Source organism: Lampetra fluviatilis, chromosome 53 (assembly GCF_964198595.1).
Source record: "Lampetra fluviatilis chromosome 53, kcLamFluv1.1, whole genome shotgun sequence".
NCBI classification, from domain to species: Eukaryota; Metazoa; Chordata; class Hyperoartia; order Petromyzontiformes; family Petromyzontidae; genus Lampetra; species Lampetra fluviatilis.
This window is the reverse complement of record NC_136327.1, coordinates 5,787,783-5,805,614: the sequence shown is the minus strand read 5'-3', so window position 1 is coordinate 5,805,614 and position 17,832 is coordinate 5,787,783. Positions and strand designations below refer to the sequence as shown.

At 42.9% G+C, this 17,832-nt stretch overlaps 1 non-coding gene across 1 annotated transcript; it reads right to left on the bottom strand.

Annotated features, from left to right (window-relative positions):
* Positions 1 to 11,581: 11,581 nt before the first annotated feature.
* TRNAR-ACG (transfer RNA arginine (anticodon ACG)) lies at positions 11,582 to 11,654 on the bottom strand. Its single transcript has one exon. It is a non-coding gene; the product is annotated as a tRNA-Arg (tRNA).
* Between the last annotated feature and the right edge of the window lie 6,178 nt (positions 11,655 to 17,832).

Genomic DNA, 17,832 nt, shown 5'->3' with positions numbered 1-17,832 from the left:
CAAGAAACCCTGCGATGCGATGTTTACAAGTGCAGGGCACTGTCTGCGAGTCACCGCAGCTGAAACGGCAAATGTGAAAAAAATCTGCCACAAATTGTGAAAATAAAAAAGAATCCAACAGCTGTAACTGTGATTATTACTATGGATGCAACAAGCCATTCATATGGAATGCACCCGATCACGCAAGCGAGCTAAGTTCTCTCTGGTTCCAAGTCTGGCTTCCAACCCACTGTCGTGTCTAATCATGCAGCAGCGCATTAGAAAAAGTGCAGCACATGTACGCGCAACCAGCTCTAGGCCGGTAACAGAAATGTCACGTAAACCTTTTGCTTCTTCCTCCCATGCCTCGCAGTCCAACCCAGTGGGCAGCCCCCCCCCAAAAAAAAAACAGCGCCCCCCCACCTGCCCCCCCAAAACCTCTGGACCCATGGCACCGTCACCAAGCCTAAAAAAATGTTGCACCGACCACCGCACCTCCGATAAACACACATACGGTGCAAAAAAAGTTCAACATACATACACGAATGGCATTTCATTTTTTTTTACTTAAAGCTTACTCTAAATCGTAGAACGGCGTCTAAAAAAAGTTCCGGCCCAATTCCCACGGCCTTGCTGAGCCACTGGTCGAGCACATGTCTGTCTAACCGTGGAAGGGCATTCACCAGTCGAGCACTGCTTCTCACACCACGGCAAACTTCCGCGAGTTGCCGGGGTTATTGGCTCAACGCCGTGACCTCGCAGCCCTTTAACCCCCTTCGCACAGAGACGGCATTCAAGTGGCGAGGGCGTTGAACCGTAGGGCTCCCACCGCCCCCCCCTGGCTACGCCAGAGAGACCGTGGCAGGTCTCGGCGACGTACAATGTGCGCGTGACGAGAGCAGAATCGTGAGAATTATTTGCCGCAGCGTAGACAAAACAAATGAGCTGCTTCCTTCCGTTTCGCCGCAGAATCTTAATAAAATGTTTTATTTTTTCCATTCCATAAACCTCTTTCGAAGCATTGTTTAGCGAGTACAATTTGTTTAAGGAGGAAAACGGCGAGCGGGTTTTTGACTTCATGGATCTCATCAGCAGTCAGCGTTGTTAAATAATTACCGCCGATTTTCCAAATAATGTTGGCAAAAAGCACTATGAGAGAAACAAACGTTGTCGATTTGCCAAATTGTATCATGATTGTGCTATCAGTGTCACGTGATGAGACCAAGAATGCAATGAAATATCTCGCAGAGCAATGCAACCCTTCATGTTAAAGAGAATAGTCCACAGACGGAGACAACACAGAGCTACTTCAAACTACGACCAATGCTCATGTAATTTTGCAGCAACAAAAGTATATTTTAAATAATATAAATTAAGCAAAAATCCTAAACAAGAACCTCATGAAACTTAACGTTCAAAATCAGTTTGCTTCTCTGGATTAAGAAAATATATAATATTAATGAAAAACCATTAACTGTCAGTCTGGGTCTACTTTAATACCCAATGTCATACTTATGTCTGCCTTTCTAAGTGCAGTTATTGACAAAGCATTAAGCACTATAAATATAATGATTCATAACTGCCGCCTCCTCGCCTGCCCATCCACAGCCAGCAATTCAACTGAAGTTCTCTAATATCTGCTTCTGTATGGCAGCCATTCTCAAACACACCGCAACGCACTACTCTCTGAAAGTTCCAAATACTGTAGATCAGGGGTGTTCAAACTTTTTGCAAAGAGGGCCACATTTGATAAAGTGAAGATGCCCGGGGGCCAATAGTTCCTTCTGACATTGTTTTAACCACAAAAGTTACGTGGAAATACACACTGTTATAAAACATTTTCATTGTCACAATCACCTTTATTTTTCAAATGACAATGCAACCAAATATAAGCCACTCAGGCAGACGGGAACAACTCTAAAAACGCAATTCTGCCTTTCATTCAGTCAGATAACATTGAACAAACTGTATAGAATACCTTAAATTTCCATGAGTTTTATGATGTATTTATTCTGACAGAGCTGGCGAGCCATAACTAACACATTATAAGACCGAAGCTGCGGGGGACCGTATGAAATCTGCCCGCGGGCTGTGATTGGCCCGCGGGCCGGACTTTGGACATGCCTGCTGTAGATTTTTCGTGTTTCAGACCTGAGACACATTAAATGCACACAACTGCCAATCCACTGCTGGATGAGGGCCTGCCCACACCGTTGCGGGGTCGTGACAGTTATTTGACCATACTTCACCAACCTGTTTCGGGACGCGTTGGTGAAGGTGTGGAGCATAAGCCGTCGGTGTGTACATTGTGTATCGGCATCACGGTGCAAATTTTTGGCAAATTTTAAAAGAATTACCCACAAATGTATCCATTCGGTTTATGCATATTAAACATCGCTCAATACAGCAAACAAAAGACTTGGCAGGACCCATCTTGAAAATAAGTCATAGGCCAAGCGATGCTCTCTTGGGCAAAAAAGCATAAAAGTACAAATTTCTGCATTAAACACACGTACTTGCGGTGAACATACAAACAAGCATGCTCTGATAATATATGCATTGTCTTTGAAACTGATTGGCCTACACCAGAGACAGCTTCAATTCTAGATTTGAAGCTTTCGTGACTGCAAGGATTCATACTCTTTGTTTTTTTGGTAAAGTCACGTAGGTAAAAAATAAAACTAAATTAAATCACGACGTTTCTGAGGCAACACAAGCTTCCGTCTTCAGGTGGAACCGTTACTGCAGCGAATTTGGCTGTAACGGCTCCACTTGAAGACGGAAGCTTGTGTTGCCTCCGAAATGTCGTGATTTAATTTAGTTGTTTTCATTTATTTATTTTACTTTTTACCTACGTGACTTTACCGAAAAAAACAAAGAGTATGAGACATCCTTCTTGAAGGTCTTGTCTCACCAATGTCAGACCAAAGAACGCCGAAAGGCAAACGGTACAAAGACAATGCACTAACAGAGCATTTATAACTCGGGGTGAGCAGCTACAAAATGTCACCTTTCTATTTGGTGTTTGGACATCTTAGCACCAGTTTTATTTCCAGAAAGGGTAAAAACCTATTCTTATCTTTTCATACTTTGAAACTGGCAAAAAGGTCCCATTTTATAACTGTAATAATTGCTGGATTCTGAATGCCTCCTTTGGGTGGCGCTATAGACCAAGGCAACCAGTTTCATACTTGGCATTGGAATCACAACAGGCGTTTGCAATACCACTCCACAACTCCATGGGCTGCAGAGGTCGCAAACGGGTTTTAATTCCTTACCCGTACCCGGCCGCACCAGGGTCACAAACCGGTACCCGTACCCTACCCGATACCCGGCTACCCCTACCCGGCCGGGTATCGGGTAGGGTACGGGTATCGGGTTCCCGATTGCGACCTCTGGGATGAAGCCATGTTGCAGGCGTGGGTGGGTTGATTCTAGGCACTTCAATTGTGAGAAGAGACAAGACGTTGGGAAATGAGTGACAAACGTTGACTCACCAGTGACTCATGGCCTTCTCACTCATTGGTTCGGGTGAGTCACGTGCGGCTACCCGTACCCGTACCCGGCCGCACCAGGGTCGCAAACGGGTAACCCGTACCCGGCCGGGTACGGGTAGCCGGGTATCGGGTAGGGCACGGGTATCGGGTACCTGATTGCGACCTCTGATGGGCTGCTGCCAAACATGATCTATCCAATGCTGAAAGGAGGTCTCCACAAACCGTCGCGTCCGTTATAGGCCACTAATCGCGGCCGAGGAAATAGCACGCTTACCGTTCAGACGGGAATGACACGCGCAGAGTAACGATTGTAGACCGAACGCACGGAATGACGTCCATTAAACATGCATGTCAAATAGCACTGCACGTATGTTGAACTTCTTTCACACCGTACGTAGCCAACCGTGCTAATCGGATGTGCGGGGGAAGCATTCGCATACAGAGAAATACTTAACAACATTCACAGAGACACTGAGAATAACACTCGGGACAGAAACACAAACACTGAACAGCAAAGACAGACTGACATGCATGCACATCAAATAACACCCGCAGAAAGACACGTAAAATTACAGTCATAGACAGACACTGGATAACACTCACAGACATATGTTGAACAACACCCAAACACTTAGGATAATACTCACTCATAGACATACACATTGAATTACACTAATGGACAGAAACACCAAATAATATTCAAAGATATATCAAAAACCGAAACGGAAATATCTACACATCGAAATGACACTCACAGACCAAGATATTGAAAAGTACTCAGACATGCATTTATTAACACTCACAGACAGAGAATAATACTAACTCATAGATATAACGTATCAAATTCCACACTGACAGGCATATCTGAAATACATCATTGAAAAGACTCACCATTGTCAAATGATCCTCATTCCGTTGTAGAAATCTGGAAAATAACAAAAAAAACGTAAGTATAAATAGCATTCTGCATACAGGCGTAAGACAAAGTTTCCCCGTAAAGCCTTACCCAACTGTTGGGGCAAGTGCTGTTAGCGAGCACCTATGAAGGACGAAACGACATACGAGGGGGTGAGTGGCCAGCACCACGCTCGGCCGCCTTTGTCTCTATAGTGGTGAAGTTTACACACCGGTACTCATTTGAGGCTGAGTCGACCGAGGGGAGGGCTAGGACCGGTTCAGATAATCGTCACTGGTGTTGGCCGTGAGCGGGAATTGACCAGGTAAGGCCCACTCGAACATTACGGCATAGTTATTTTTATTTTACACGCTTTTATTTAACCCACTCTGTCTGTTGTTGTTATCGTTGTCATTGTTGTTGTATCCTCAAATCTTTAATTCAATTTTTACCCACTTCCCAATGTGGTATCAACTGCAAACTTGGTATACTTATGTCATACTGATAACAATACCATATTCTATCATAAAAAAACATTTATTTTAAAACGTAATTTTTTATATGTTATGTTTCGGCTTGGCTCTAATTGTCCATGGTAAACTGACGTTGGCTGCATATGACCACGGTCCCTTACGTTATGGCAAGCTTCGGGGCCACTTCCTGGAGTCGTGGAGTTTTGCCATTACTAGTACGGTACATTTAATTAAGCGTGTTTTTAAAAAAAGGTTTTTTTTTTGTATTACTTATTTTATAAGCGACCTGGCCATCACAAGTGATGGCTCAACGGCGTGGGTTATCATCACGTGGAAATGTATAGCAGCCAAATGCTTCAAAACGCGTGACGTTGATTCTAAATGCGGAGGGAAAAATCGGAGGACCTGGATAAAATACATTCCTGCGGAGAGAGCTGGTAGGAACGTTGGGTTGCTCGGTCAATGGCCAGGGTCAACGACGGCGTGGTGTATTCCGCAAATATGCCCGACTGTGAGGGCGAGCACAAGCCGGCGTGAGTAGGTTAAACGTTGAGTTTAATAAGGGCACCACGGGGTGACCAGCCCCTCCCCACCCTGCCCAGCCCCTCCCACCCTCCCCACCCAGCCCACCCAGCCCCTCCCCACCCAGCCCCCCCCTCCCCACCCAGCCCCTCCCTGCACAACGGACGGACACAATAATCCCGTGGGCTGGTGTAACCAGGAGGTTCCTACCAGTAAAAAATCCACTCGACCACGGGGAGAGAAAGAGACACACAAGCAAACTCAAAATATACAGCAGGAGGCGTCAGGGTCGGGATCGAACTCACGACACCTCCTGGATACCAGGCGAAGTAGTTAACGTCTCACCAGCGTGGCGTCCGATGCATTAAACGCTTGCATCCTTAGGGGCCGTCCATAAATGACGTCACGCGATTTTGGACGATTTTTGACCCCCCCCCCCCTTCTTCGTGACACGACGTCACAAAAAGTCAGACCCCCCACGCCTCAAATATGACATCACAAAGCTCTGCCCCCCCCCCCAAAATAAAACATGCTTGAAATCGCTTTAAACTATTGTCATTGTAGTGCGTATTTAATGTGGCGCTGCACGCTGATGTTGTAGGAGAAAACATTTATTAGAAAGTCTATTTAGTTAAGTAGAACGTGTTGTCTATATTCATTTAAAGTTGCGAATTTTGATGCAACATCACATTTCTCAAACCCCCCCCCCACCCCTCATCACACATCGTCACAAATGTCTGACCCCCCCCCCCAGGTGCGTGACGTCATTTATGGACGGCCCCTTAGCTAAAAAGTTAATGAATAAATAAATAATCCGGCGTAGGCCCATGACCTTTAGAGGTTGAGATATGCGGCCATGCCACACGCAGTTGCACGCTTCCTTTCACCGGAGTACATTCTAATCGCTACACAACTTCCTGTTTATGTTGGTTTTTTAGGTGAACAAAGTAGCATAGAAAAGGCACCGTTTCTAACCTCAAACTAAGGAAGCTGTGAGCTCTGGAAAAGAGCACACCTCACCCAAGTATATTTATACTGTACTGACCTATGTATGAACAATTATGCCAATGTGCTTAAAAGGTTGTTACACGGTGCGTATCGCCTGCAATGGCACGGTTTTAGAAACACAAGGAGGGTGAAACAAAACTGAAAACATTTAAACGCGTTTGGGATTGTAGTTGAGAGAAAGATGAACACGTGGATTAGAGAGCACGTACACAGATAATAAAACACATCGTGTTGTGACGGTTACGAAAAGTAAAGTAGGCTTTGGCACAAGGAAACATTACCATTTAGTCGATATTCAAAAACACTTCTAGATTTGAAGCTTTCGTGACTGTAAGAATTCATACTCTTTGTTTTTTTCGGTAAAGTCACGTAGGTAAAAAATGAAAAATAATAGAGATATTATATCTCTATTATTATTTATTATAGATAATATTTTTTTATTTGTATCATAGATAATATATCTCTATTATTTTTATTATTTATTATAGATAATAATTTTTAGTATTTATTATAGATATTATATCTCTATTATTTTATTATTTATCTTAAAAATTTTTACCTACGTGACTTTACCGAAAAAACTTAAGAGTATTCAAAAACACGTTTACTCTCTTTCTCTTCTGCTCCGAACATTTCGTTACATTTCCTAACCGGAAGTGCGAGGGTTTAACGTTGAAATTGCATTGGGTACACACTTTACAGTACTGTATATGTATATGCAATTCTAGATTTGAAGCTTTCGTGACTGCAAGGATTCATACTCTTAGGTTTTTTCGGTAAAGTCACCTAATAAAATAATAGAAATTTGTATTTCTATTATTTTTTCGGTAAAGTCACCTAATAAAATAATATAAATTTGTATTTCTATTATTTTTATTATTTATTTTTACATCATCAAATACACATTTCTGTTATTTTATTTCTATTATTATTTCTATTATTTTTATCAATTATTTTAATTTTTACCTACGTGACTTTACCAAAAAAAAACTAAGAGTATATATACAATCTTGTTTTTTCCTGGGTGTTTCTGTTGCGCGTAATCACTTTTAGGATGTTTTCTTGATCCTGTTTTTGTTTGTTGCGGTTGCACCCGATTCAAGAGCCGAATGGCTCACAGGGCTATATACCTAATAAATTAAAACTGAAATCTTGATGGCCTACGTGTTAAATCGATGGCTCTGTTACACAACATTAAACAGGGGGTGCAGAGTGGACCTCGGGGGAGACCCAGGACCGGTTCGAAATATTCACCACCGTTATTGGGTAGTGAGCAGAAATCGAACTCGCTTCAGGCGTAGATTGTTTGTGTTGGTTTGGCCGAATGGCGAGTTCTAATACATCTTGGATGGATTTGTCGATACCAACACTTGGGATCGATCAATCCATCCGTCTAAACGAAAGCTCACTGTGGAGATGGGAGTGATGGCATGAGATGCACACGCACAGAACGATGAATGGATCGGTGCATCGCGAGGATTCGTGAGAGCCTGTATCGACCTGTGGGAAACATTATGACTTGATGATGATACACATACAGTACAGGTCATATGTATGCCACTATTATGTATTCTATTACGCTACGAACCTAATTGTGCTTGGGTGGGCGACCGAAAGTTTGTAGGTACCCACAATAGCGGATTGACAAAGTCTATGCAAATGTATGCATATTAAAGATTATTTCTTCTCGATTTAAAGCTTTCGTGACTGCAGGGATTCATCTTCTTGGTTCTTTCGGTAAAGTCACGTAGAAGGGAAGTAATAAAATAATAAAAATAAATAAAATAATTCTCACGACGTTTCGGCCACAACGCAAGCAGCCGTCCTCAGGTGAAGAACAGGTCTGTCGAGAAGTCATTCAGACTGTCTTCTCGACAGACCTGTTCTTCACCTGAGGACGGCTGCTTGCGTTGTGGCCGAAACGTCGTGAGAATTATTCTATTATGTTTTATTTTTATTAATTTTTTATTTCCATTCTACGTGACTTTACCGAAAGAACCAAGAATATCGCGTGCATTTAAATGTGTCGTTAATCCCGCCACCACCCGACACAGCCAATTAGCGAGGGTGTTTGGAGGGTGAAACCCCCCCCCGCCCCACATTTTTGCAATTCGAGTCCGACGTTTCGGCCGGCTTCCCCATCAAGGCCGTTGCGCTCCGTCCGTAAACGCTGCGCTGCCAATCACTCGATCGATCCACCGATATCCGGACAGAGGATTGTGCCTCGCCGAGCATCGCTGGCGTCTACGATCGAACGTCAAGTTAACAACAATTACTTGACATCGATTAAATTGGTCATTGTTTTGCTGTGCGCGGAACCGTCGGGACAAGTTGCAAAATCGATTTGCGTCGAAACGAGGCGCGCGATCGGACGGGTTACAACTTTTTTGTTTTAAAAAAAATCACGATTGAGATACAACTTTTAAACGTTTTGAGAGATATGCGTTCGACAAAGTGTTCCAACAACAACACGGGCTGGGTGGTGGTGGTGTAAACAAAACGACTACGCACCGCGTTCCCGCGTGAAATCGCCACGTCGCAAGTGAAAACGAGAGCGCGTCCTTTTAGCAATAACTCACTGTACGGCTTCACTGTACACCAAAAACAGCTGCGCGTACAGTGCACACTCGCGCACTGTACACCCCTCCCCCCCTCGCTCTCTTCCGCGGCCCCGCCCGCTCACCTCTTTTTTTTTGTTGTCGTCAAAAAAAAGTTTTGACGATCGCGTCTGTGAGTTGAAAGTGAACGAATCGTCAGCTACGAAGAAGTGTGTGTGTGTGGGGGGGAGAATGTTATTTTATTGACGCGATATAAAGTTAAAAAAAGAATGTTACCACCCTAACCTCCTCTTCCTCCTACTCCTCCTAATTAATTATTTAACGCGGAGTCGCCCCTCCCCCCCCTCCTCCCGCAGGTGCGAGCGGCGACTTCCTGGTGGTGACGTCACCGCGGCCCCGTGCTGATTTCTTGGGTTTCAATGTTTTAGATTTAAATAAATAAGTTCGGTTATTTTAATGGTTTGGTTTCGATGTTTTAGATGTAAATAGGTAAATAAATAAATAAAACTTCCCTTATTTAATTATCGGGTTTTGATAGTTTTTAAATAAATGTCACTCTTGGGTTTCGATATTGTGATTTAAATAAGTAAATTTAATTGAAAAATTGAATTCTTGGGTTTCGATATTTTAGATTTAAATAAATAAAATGGATAAATAAAAATCTTGGGTTTGGATATTTTAAGTAAAATAAATAAAATGGATAAATTAAACTCTTGGGTTTAGTTATTTTAGATTTAAATAAAATGATAAATGGATTTCTTGGGTTCCGATATTTTAGATTTAAATAAATAAAATCGATCAATAAAAATCTTGGGTTTGGATATTTTAAGTAAAATAAATAAAATGGATACATTTAACTCTTGGGTTTAGTTATTTTATATTTAAATGAAATGATAAATGGAATTCTTGGGTTTCGATATTTTAATTTTAATAAATGAATAAAATCGATACATTAAATTCCTGGGTTTCGATCATTTTGATTAAAATAAATAAAGTTGTTAATTTTATTCTTGGGTTTCGATATTTGACATTTAAATAAATATAACACTCCCGCCTACATTTTGTTATTAATTTATTTCAACGAAGCGTCGATCGATCGATACTTGTTTATTAAGATACGCGCGCGCGCGAACATCGATAACGCGCTATTGTTTCGTTCAATTGCCATGCCACTGTGATGTTTCCGTGCGGGGGATGACAAAGACAAAGATCCCCCGTGTAGCCTCCAACAGACTCTTTGGGGCAAGTGCTGCGAGCGAGTAGCACCTACGAAGGCCGGCATTGTGGCACACGTGGGCGTGTGGGTGGCCAGCACCACGCCCGGCCGCCTTTGTCCCCCACAGTAGCGATGTTTACACACCGCACCAAGTTACTCATTCGAGGCTGAGTCGACCTCGGGGAGGGCCAGGACCGGTATAGATAATCGTCACCCGGTGTTGGTGGCCGTGAGCGGGAATCGAACTTGGGTTGTAGCGCAGCGCGCTAACCGCTGCACCACCGCTCCCCACCTTAAGATGACGGGCACTTACTTACAAACAGTACAACCATCACTAGTCTTGAATATAATACCAACCGTCATCGAAATTTAACTTACTAATCGGCAGTGGTGCGGAATTAACAAATCACTGAACACATTCGTCAACAACAACATTGTTACTTCAAAAGTAAATAACTAAAATATCCGACGTTTTAGGCAATACCCCTTTAGTGTTACGTTGCCCCGACGGTGGTGACAATGTTCTAGGTGTACTGGGTGGAAAGGTATGCAGTTATTTATTCTGATGTGTTTTTTTCCAGCTGTGTAGATTGCAATTTGATCATAACCATTTGACATATGAGCCCATCTCCGAATTTCTAACGGCCTCGTCATAGCAACGGTCAATTAATAGCTTAACAAATAAAATTGCAAAGTTGGGCTTCATCCCAATACAAAATACTGATTTTCGAAACTTCAGTGTTGCAAACATTAAGAGTGTTCAGAATTTAACAGTGTAAATATCAATTTAGATTTTATAGCTTTCGTGACTGCAGGGATTCATATTCTTGGTTCTTTCAGTAAAGTCACGTAGAAGGGAAATAATAATAAAATAAAGTAATAAATAATAAATACAACTTTTATATATAAATATGTTTTCTATATTTTTTATTTTATTATCTCCCTTCTACGTGACTTTACCGAAAGAACCAAGAATATAGTGTAAATATAATATAATGCACTCCATCCCACATTATTCTGTTTCAATGGTTGAAATGTTTATTTTAATCCAGTAGAGTGCACTAAACTCACACACAAAGCTTTTGTTTTCTTAAACCGAGGGACGTATTACAGTACAGGACAAAAAAATTATAATACCCATAACTGCCATTTCATTATAAACATGTGCAGGCAATTACATGTAAATGTTTCTATAATTTTAAATGAAAATCACTACAAATACATGAACATGCACAGACAAATAAATGTAAACGTTTTAGTAATTCTGTATGAAAATTACTACCAATCAACATTGGGTGGCAGCAAAACACAGCTGGATACACATGCGCAGAAACTGTGAAGGCAAATTCTAAAACCAAATCATGCGATGACTTTTCCCCGCTCAACGATTGATATAGATTGTATTTGCCTAATAGGTCCGCGTAAAATACTATCGAGCCAGGCAGGAGTCGAACCTACAATCTTCTGATCCGTAGTCAGACGCGTTATCCATTGCGCCACTGGCCCATATGTTCATTTCCTGCAGAAGTGGACTTTCACACTTCTGAATATATTTTTAAGTTTTACTGGCTGGCTGGCTGGAGGGAGGGACGGAAAGTGACGTCCACATGATGTACGCATTGCTAGTTTGAACACATTCCTGCGGAGGAGCTGGTAGGAACGTTGGGTTGCTCGGTCAATGGACAGGGTCAACAGCGGCGTGGTGTATTCCGCAAATATGCCCAACTGTGAGGGCGGGCACAAGCCGGTGGGAGTAGGTTAAACGTTGAGTTTTATAAGGGCACCACGGGGTGACCAGCCCCTCCCCACCCAGCCCCACCCCTCCCACCCCCCACCTCCCCACCCAGCCCCTCCCCACTCAGCCCCACCCTCCCCACCCAGCTCCTCCCCACCCAGCCCCTCCCTGCACGACGGACGGACGGACACAATAATCCCCTGTGGGCTGGTGGAACCAGGAGGTTCCTACCAGTACTAGAAACCAAAATGGCAATTGAAGTTATATTCCAGATGGCCTGCAGTGATCCCAGGTTAGTCGGAGAGATGGCGACGGCTTGGGGAGACCTTCATCCAGCAGTGGACTTTTCGTAGCTGATGTTGACCATTATAATTGAGCCACCAATTCAAATATATTTTTTAAATCAACGTAAGATTAAATTTAACTTGGCAATCGTTGTGTATGGCCGTATATCTTAAATATATATTTTGTGTTACGAAAGATAAGTAAACAAACGGTAGAAGCAAAGCTAGGTAGAGCCATATTTGCCAGGATATAGTAACCACAACGTCACACACGGTAGCAACACAGGACAGCTTCATACACGCACATAAACCATCAAAAGGTAAGCACATCCATCTATTATAAAAGCCCGGCGTTCCGTTTATCCGTCAACTTTATTATGAGGTTTAACACGTAGGCTTTCGCGACCAATATCATTCATTACAAGAGCCTTTCAGAAGGCCTGAATCAACAAGTTGTAAAAAGTGGACCGCCCCCCCCTCCAGATGTGGGGGTAAAATTTGATCCAACATGTTTACAACAATTGTCACCCCCCCCCCCCTCCAAAATTAAGTATATGTCTTCACAAAATACATACAATATATCTTCTTGGTTCTTTCGGTAAAGTCACGTAGAAGGGAAATAATAAAATAATAAAAATAAAACATAATAAAATAATTCTCACAACGAAACGTCGTGAAAATTATTTTACGACGAAACGTCGTGAGAATTATATTTTAGAAAGTTTTATTTTTATAATTTTATTATTTCCCTTCTACGTGACTTTACCGAAAGAACCAAGAAGATGAATCCCTGCAGTCACGAAAGCTTTAAATCGAAACATACAATAGAGTCAATAGTATCTACCAGAGGTGTGGACTCGAGTCATGTGACTTGGACTCGAGTCAGACTCGAGTCATGAATTTGATGACTTGCGACTCGACTTGGACTTGCATAACAATGACTTTGTCCCACCTATGAGATGTGGACTCGAGTCATGTGACTTGGACTCGAGTCAGACTCGAGTCATGAATTTGATGACTTGCGACTCGACTTGGACTTGCATAACAATGACTTTGTCCCACCTCTGGTATCTACACACATGGAGGGGTGGGGCGGGAGAAGAGGACACCAGTGGGAGTGACGAGCGAGGCGGAAAGCGCCGAGAAGCCCTTTGCAGGAGTTCGAAATCCTCGTCTCTTAAATCAGCTCAAACCTCACCGTGAATCACGTGACTTCTCTATTGCAACGCCCACTCTGAATCCCGCTCCCTTCGCGTCCCGCTGTGAAAACAGACGCCACTCTGTGCAGTAGCGTTCAGGCCCCGCGTCGCCACTTGAAATCAGGCAATCGGAGTCGGTAGATATGTGTTCAAGCATGATTCTAGATGTGAAGCTTTCGTGACTGCAATGATTCATACTCTTTGTTGTTTTCGGTAAAGTCACGTAGGTAAAAAGTAAAATAAATGAAACTAAATGGAATAACGACGTTTCGGGCGCAACAGCAAAAGCACACGGTGGCAACACAGGACAGCTTCATACACGCACATAAACCATAATAAGGTAAACACATCCATCTATTATAAAAGCCCGGCATTCCGTTTATCCGTCAACTTAATTATGAGGTTTAACACGTAGGCTTTCGCGACCAATATCATTCATTATAAGAGCCTTTCAGAAGGGCTGAATCAACAAGTTATAGAAAGTAGACCCCGCCTCCAGATGTGGGGGTAAAATTTGATCCAACATGTTTACAAGAATTGTCACTCCCCCCTCCCTCCAAAATTAATTATATGTCTTCACAAAATACATACAATAGATCTTCTTGGTTCTTTCGGTTGTCCTTTCGCTACGTTGTCTCCACCTGAAGAAGGACGCTTGTGTTGCGCCCGAAATGTCGTGATTTAATTTAGTTGTTTTCATTTATTTTATTTGAGTTTTTTACCTACGTGACTTTATCGAAAAAAACAAAGAGTATTCAAGCCTGCTTTGAAAACCAATCTCTTTAAAGTGGCCTTCCCTCCTTAGTTTGGTCGGTTGCTCTGGTTCTGTTTTTGTTTGCTGCTTTTCATGCATTGCACTTTGAGATCCTAGGATGGAATGCGCATTATACATTTTAATTATTATGAGATTATTTAGAGTGTTTTGGCCGCTATAGATTTTTACATAATGATAAGCCACTTCGTTGAGCTATCATTTGTGGCCAGGTCGTTTCAGAAACAGAAGCAAATACTTCAGTGAGCTTCACCTGGTAAAATAAAAGTTGCTTAGTTTTATTTTTACTTAGATTTTTTTTGTGATTGTTTTACCTTTCTATACTTTGCACTCATAATGTATTTTTGTCTTGTTTGTTGAAACATTCTGACCCGCCCCTACTAGACATCTGTGAAAAATAGCTTTATAGCTCATCGGATTCCTCCAGTATAAATACAATAGATAATCGATTATCTTATCCGACGTATTCGGGGATAAGGGGTGCAAAATTTTCGAGAACGCCAGATAATGACATAATTATTTAACACATTCCTGCGGAGGGAGCTGGTAGGAACGTTGGTTTGCACGGTCAATGGCCAGGGTCAACGGCGGCGTGGTGTATTCCGCAAATATGCTCGACTGTGAGGGCGGGCACAAGCCGGCGTGAGTAGGTTAAACATTGAGTTTTATAAGGGCACCACGGCGTGACCAGCCCCTCCCCACCCAGCCCCACCCCTCCCACCCCCACCCAGCCCCACCCTCCCCACCCAGCCCCTCCCCACCCAGCCCCTCCCCACCCTCTCCTCCCCACCCAGCCCCTCCCTGCACGACGGACGGACGGACACAATAATCCCCTGTGGGCTGGTGTAACCAGGAGGTTCCTACCAGTAAAATAGTTTTGTTTAGCACATTCTTGCATAACATGTTTTAGGCGTTTTGTATATGTTTTTAGGGTTTTAAAATGTGTTTACTATATGAAATTGGCATAAATAAGCATACAAATAGACACAAATAAATATCCTACTGTAAAAGGTTACCGTATTTACTCCACCGTACTTACCACTCCGATCTCAAAGACTCAACATGGGGTGATGTACGTACTACGATCTTGTTTCAACTGCCATGTGTCAGACGATCCCCGAACTGGATGCAGCCTTTGGAACGGTTCCACCGGATCGGCCCGGGCCCACTTGCAATGTTGGAAGCCGGATAATCGTGTGCCGGATAATCGATGATCCGTATTCTGATTGTGTCCTCATCGTGCCTGACCCCTCTGCAGCCGCCTTTTGTTCCTTTTCCATCCCTTCTCTCTCACGTCCCACTCTTTGTCTCTCCTCTCATCAACTTCCCGTTTATTTTGCCTCCTCCCATGCGTTAACAATCATCGAGTCTGCTCCCCTACCCGTGACTCGCCAATTCTAAAGCTTTCGTGACTGCAGGGATTCATCTTATTGGTTCTTTCGGTAAAGTCACGTGGAATGGAAATAATAAAATAATAAAAATAAAACATAATAAAATAATTCTCACGACGTTTCGGCCACAACGCAAGTAGCCGTCCTTATTATGTTTTATTTTTGTTATTTTATTATTTCCATTCTACGTGACTTTACCGAAAGAACCAAGAAGATGAATCTCCGTGACATCTAGCATTTGATGGATATTCCCGCTTAGCGATTGATTTCTTCTCTGAAACGAGGTACTTCACTCAAAAGCTTAGCCGACGTGTATTCATCAATTATATTACAGGAGTGTAGTTTAGACGATTGATAAAGACCTCTAGTTCACTCGCAAGCTGTTCATGGGAGGCAAATTGCTCGGTTCACTGACGAAGGTCGTGTTCATTACTTGAATTTGGTGAATTAATCCACAAGTGGGTATCTTGGAAGTGCTAAAAGATTTCCTGTTACCCGCATTTTTCCACATTGAGAAATGGGGATTCATTCGCCCATAAAACGCCGCCAACAAAAATGTCAGGAGAATTCCGGCGCACATGAATGCAACAAGGACGATGGGAAGGCGAGCGGAATGGCATCGGTGTCAGAAGACGAATTAGAACAATGTAGACCGATGGCGTGGAGGTTGGTGGAGGCAGAGGATAGGAAACGATCACGTCAGAAATAGACGGTGATCCACGTCTGTCACTCTGGTGAAACAAAATCAACCCAACGGTGATGATGACGACGATCGCCGCCAAAAACAGAGGAGGCCCAGTAAACATGAAACGTTGGTCTTCTTGGTTCTTTCGGTAAAGTCACGTAGAATTGAAATAATAAAATAATAAAAATAAAACATAATATGAAATAATAAAAATAAAACATAATATTTTAAAACATAATATTTTATTATGTTTTATTTTTATTATTTTATTATTTCAATTCTACGTGACTTTACCGAAAGAACCAAGAAGATGAATCCCTGTAGTCACGAAAGCTTTAAATCGAAAAAAAAATTGAAACGTTGGGTCAACGTTGGGTCAACGGTTGCAACTACATGCCAACGTTGGCTCAACGTCGGGGGATCACTGCTGAAGTTTGTGGATGCAGCGACCTCTGTAAAGGGGCCTGGATCGAATGGGGAGAAGACTCACCAAATAATAGAGCGTTGGACTACTAATTCTGGATAAAAGAAGTAAAATAAATGCGGAAAGTGGATAACCCAAATTGTGGAGCAGTTAGACTGCTTAGCAGCAGCACTATAGCCTTGTACAGGGCGGTCTTATGACACCCCCCCTCCCCCCCAATTAATTGACCCCTAACATGTTTTTCCCATTTGCACATTTATGTTTGTTTTAAATACATTTTATTTTGATTTTTTTTGTTCAAATTTTGAAAATTAAATGGTGGGTCACGAGACATCTGGACCAGCCTGTACAGAGCTCTCGTGCTTCTCTGTAAAGGACTTGCTGCTGATAAAGACAAAGACCCCCCCCACCCCCGTATAGCCTCAACAGACTGTTGGGGCAAGTGCCGTTAGCGAGCACCGACAATGACCGAGCACGACACACGACGGGTGTGAGTGCCCAGCACCACGCCCGGCCGCCTTTGTCTCCCGGCTAGTGTAGACAGACAGACACACACACACGCGCACGCAGACACAATGGGGGATCTGTAGTCCGGGTTGCCCTGGGGTCGCTGTGAAGCCCCAGGAAGCAGGCGGGACACCAAGATTAACAACGCCCATGCTCCCTGCTCCCCATGGGCCGGGCACAGACAGCGTGGGTCGTAAGTGACAAGCAGCGTCTATCACCCCCCCCCTTTCCTCCTCTGCCCACACATCCACCCCTCTCCCACCCCCCCAAAAAAAAGCAATGAATAATAATGTAATAATTTACAGCCCCACTTGCAATCCACTGCTGGATGGGGTAGAGCCGGCGAGCGTGGTAAGCGAAGAATTCTAGATTTGAAGCTTTCGTGACTGCAAGGATTCATACTCTTAGTTCTTTCGGTAAAGTCACGTAGATAAAAAATAAAAAATTAATAAAAAATTATGAATAAAAAATAAAATAATAACAATTATTTTAAATAAAATAATTAACATTATTTTCTTTTTTTATTAATTTTCATTTCATTGTTTACCTACGTGACTTTACCGAAAGAGCTAAGAGTATAAGCGAAGAATGTCACAACGGGAGTTTGTCGTTTCGCAACGAGATGCCGTGAGGCTGGCAGTCGCCCATCCAACCTCTCTGTCCGAGGCCTCCACCGCCCGCGTGGCT